The sequence below is a fragment of the Cebus imitator genome, unplaced genomic scaffold, assembly GCF_001604975.1.
Source record: "Cebus imitator isolate Cc_AM_T3 unplaced genomic scaffold, Cebus_imitator-1.0 Scaffold32, whole genome shotgun sequence".
Classification (NCBI taxonomy): domain Eukaryota; kingdom Metazoa; phylum Chordata; class Mammalia; order Primates; family Cebidae; genus Cebus; species Cebus imitator.
The window spans coordinates 5,008,070-5,012,925 of record NW_016107347.1 but is presented as its reverse complement, the minus strand read 5'-3'; positions in this window follow the sequence as shown (position 1 = coordinate 5,012,925).

Sequence of the window (4,856 nt, the reverse complement as noted above, 5' to 3'; positions counted from 1 at the left end):
GTGCCTGTAATCCCAGCTATTTGGAAGGCTGAGGCAGGAGAATCGTTGGAAACTGGAGGCGGAGGTTGTGGTGAGCCGAGATCACGCCATTGCACTCCAGCCTGGGCAACAAGTGCGAAACTCCGTCCCCCCCAAAAAAAAAGAAATATGGAGACTGTCTTTGTCCAGTCATCCACCATGAATACAAACCAATTTTGTGTATTCTTACAAGTCAACCACATCAGAACCTGTGATTCTGATGTAAGATATATCCCAATATCAAAGATGTTAAAATAAGAAATAGAATCTTATAATCAGTAACATACAAAAATTCATCAATTAGTTCCACACATATTTCTACAAGGCTAGATGAAATTTTGAGTGAAGTTGTAGTTAATTGAAGCTCTGAAGGTTCTGCCTCCTCTTTAGCATTCCAGGAGTGACAAAACAAAAAGCATTAGCTGCTTTTTCCTATATTAGCAGATCATACCCCTTAATTCACTCTGAAAGTTGCCATGAGATATATCAGTGAAATAACTGCAGGATATGAAATATGACCTCTTAGAGTTCAATGTGTTTAATATAAATGAGGCAGAGGAAAGTAGAGTTAAAAATTAGTAAGATATTAGCAAGGATTTTAAAAAATGTATAATTTATTATATATGTATATATTCCTTAACAATATGTTGTATGATCCAACAATGAAATATACATCCATGAAAATGACAGATATAAAACAATAAAACATATGAATCTTAGAGATATGTTAAGTGAAGAAAATCAAATCCTTGGACTACATAGGGTATGATACAATTTTTTTGAAGTTCAAAAAGAAAACTAAAAAATAAGTCACTTTAGGTATACATATATATTTCAGGTGTTTTTACATGTGAATAAAACTATTAAAAAGAGAGCAGGGGGGTGGGCAAAGACAGGAGAGGAGCTCAAATAGATAAAATGCAAGCACTGCTAATATTATCATTCTTAAGTTAGGTGATGAGTTATTATACTTGATAATTTATTTGCATTCCACATTTACCCTTTTATAAGCATCAAAATTACATTTAAATATAAGTCCAAAATTATGTGTAAAGTATAAATAAAATTCATTATGTGTATGGTTGTTCCCAAAACTGCTTATTTCATCAAGCAGAGTTCTTGGTTATAGGCAATTCAGGTAGGTTTTAACAACAACAACAAAAAACTGATTTTATTAAAAGTAATTCTCAGGATCTGTAGGATACCTAGCAAACAAGAATTAGAGGTTACAGGCCAGGGGTGGTGACTCTTGCCTATAATCTCAGCACTTTGGGAGGCCAAGGTGGGCAGATCACCTGAGGTCAGAAGTTCCAGACCAGCCTGGCCAACATGGAGAAACCCATCTCTACTAAAAATACAAAAATTAGCCAGGCGTGGTGGTGGGCATTTGTAATCCCAGCTGAGGGAAGAAGGCTGAGGCAGGAGAATTGCTTGAATGCAGAAGGAGGAGATTGCAGTGAGCTGAGATAGTGCTACCGCACTCCAGCCTGGGTGACAGAGCAAGACTCTGTCTAAAAAAAAAAAAAAGGAATTAGAGATTATCACTAAATCACTTTTGCTGCTCCTCTGTGGAGATGAATGCAGTAGTTTTGTTAGTTACCGTCTTCAAAGGAGTCTGCATGGTTCCTTGCTTCTTTATATCACTAACTTTAAAGTTGAAGGCTGCAAAAGAGGCTGAGAAAACATTTACCTGGTAGTTTCAAATTCTTTAGGAGGGAGGAATGCGGAATGCTCTCCCTCATTAGGTGAGGGATTCCCTAAACACAGGAGTTAAGATACTGGGCAGCTAAAAGAGAAATGACAGATGTCTGCTACAGCCAATTCTTTTGGCTATTCAACATCAACGCACTCCTTCAGCTAATTCTTCCAAAACTATATTCAAGGGGAAAGGACTTGACAATGTAACAGTCACAGACACTGTTAGTTGCTTTCTCAGCATTCTTTCTTCTTGGTAATACTGATTTTATTTGGGACAGCTATGTACCCTGCTTTCTTTGCAGGTACCAGTGGCCATTTAACTGGTTAGGCAATTAAGTCAAGGGGAAATCCATTTGGAATTTCTGGGAAAGCTCTATTTTCCCTCATAAAAGGGGATATATGTAGCTGGCACAGGGCATTTCCATTATTTCTTCCCTGCCTTAAACATGGCATGACATTTGCTCAGCAACAACTTTCTAGCAAACACAAGAAAACAGCACGAGGGATGAAAGCCAACATGGTAAGGAGGCAGATTTGAAAGACAGAACTGCACCTTTTCCTGTGTATAATGTATTAAGAGTCACTGGTTTTACATTATCCCTTTTAGTTGAATGCATACATACTCTCAGCTATACCATTCTAGAAAACACTATCTCATTAGTTAAGATTCCATTTATTGAATTCATAATATTTTCTAATATATGAGCTGTGGTGTTTCACACTATTAGACTATTAATAAAAATAGATTTTGCTATTCAAGAAACATTTGAAACTCCCAGCAGTATTTGGCATTTAAAGGTATCTCAAGTTAGTGATTAAAAATGTGCTTAAGACTCTGTCTGGGTTTGAATCTTGGGTTCCAGTTTGGACAAATAACTGCCTCCTTGTGCCTGAGTATCTGCAAAATGAGGTACAGTTAAAGTGGAGATTATATAATACAGTACCTGACACATAGTAAAGCACTCAATAGATGGTAGCCATTATTGGCAATACCATATATACTTTGCTTTTGTGGCACCAAGGTTTTCTACTTCCCTCCTACCCATTTATTATCTGTATTGAATTCTCAAGTTTAAGGTCCCTTTTCTGTATCGTATACAGACTTACAAAATGGATTTTTCACACTGCATTATAATGATATATGTACTTGTCTCCTGTACCAGAATTTTTCATTTTTAAATTCATAACTATTAATGAAGTAGTTGGCACATAGACTAGACTTTTTTCTTTTTAATCTTTTAGAGTGCTAATCATTACACAATGGGGCCTAGACTGGACATTTTTAAATTAGTGTCTTTAGGAATTATCTGGGATGATTATTAGAATACAAATTCTTGAACTCCATCCCCAAATTTCTATTTCAGTAGGTCAGGGAACCAAATTTTGAAGAATACTAAAATAAACCTTCAATGTTTGAATCAAATTATGCATAAGGTGTTAATATAAGAATTATAGATATTGATATAATACTACACCAATATAAAGTACTATTTGTAGAGTTACACTACTGAATATACTGTGTTAATTACAAAATATGTAGACTCTTGTGATGACTACTTGACAAGGTTTTTATATATGTTAAAAAAACCCTCTGCATTTCCTAATTTAACTTATTAGTGAGTAAAATTAGCTAATCTTCTAAAAGTGCAGTTTTGTTAGAAAAGATAATTTTGAACTAAGATTTTAACCAGGCAAGTTCTTCACCCACTGAAGGAGAAACTTTAAAATCCATTTAAAAGGAAGAACATTTCTCCCCTACTCAATTTGCTAACTACACATTATCTTCATAGCATTAATACCAGCCAGAATTTATATTATGCAGGGCATTAAAAGCTTCTTAGACGTGTACCACAGGCTTTTGATTTCCCAGGGGGAAAAGTTAATATGCAGATTTATCCTGATACTTGAGATATAAAGAACTTTATAAACAGCTCTAAAGGAACATAAAGCAGACAAAGGGACATCATATTATACCTTAATTTGATTATTTTATCATTTTCACTGAAATCTAGCCATGGTAGGTTTGGCCATGGCTGCTAAATGGCATAGAGTACCTGTCTCTTGGATGGACTTATGGGGTCACTTAAGATATACTGCAAGGCAGATGGCTGGGCTATTTACTTACTCTTGGGAAATGAAATTAAAAAACACTCACAGTTGGAGGTTTTTTTTTTGTCAAATGCTATGCAGGATATAGAACAGAAATTTGAAGAATTCTTAAATGACATATAACTATTCATTAACATCCAATGCTCTAGGTGACATCCATTAGTATTACTGGGATCAGATGCTTTAGGACATCTTTGAAAGATTCTGTTGTTTTAACTGGAGTTAGTTCTTTATAGCAGTACGAAAGAAATATTACATCACATAAAGCACTAACAACTCTTTTTAATACCGTGTCTTTCCCATGCATTATGGTGCTTAATGTTATTGGAAAATACAGGTTTAGCATTATTTCAACTAATTCTGGGCAAATCTAAATACAATAGTATAACATGAAGAAATTTATAAATATGAAATGTGAGTAAACTGAACCGGGAATGATTTGATGAGTGAATCCAGCTGACCACTGGGCATTTGCATCTCAATGTTGCCTACATAGCATTATGAGTGTAATAATTCTCGTTAGGTAATAAAACTGCTTCCTTACCTTTTTATATAGCTTTAAAAAGAAAAAAAGCTACTTTTATGTAAAAAATAGACCTAAAAAGAAAGTCAACTATTAATGCTAGGAATGAAAGGCATCCAATCCAAGTGATAGTTCTTAACTATAAAATGGAAATTATATAAAAGTTAAAATAAAATGTAGAACTAGTAGGATAACATTGAAAAATTGACTCAGAGGCTGAAGCGAGCGGATCATGACGTCAGGAGATCGATACCATCTTGGCCAAAATATTGAAACGCTGTCTCTACTAAAAACACAAAACTTAGCTGGGTGTGGTGGCATGTGCCTGTAATCCCAGCTATTTGGAAGGCTGAGGCAGGAGAATCACTTGAACCAGGGAGTTGGAGGTTGCAGTGAGCCAAGATCGTGTCACTGCACTCCAGTCTGGCAACAGAGTGAGACTCTGTCTCAAAAAAAAAAAAAAAGACAAGAAAAATTGACTCATTATATTTGGGTTTTTTTATTTTCT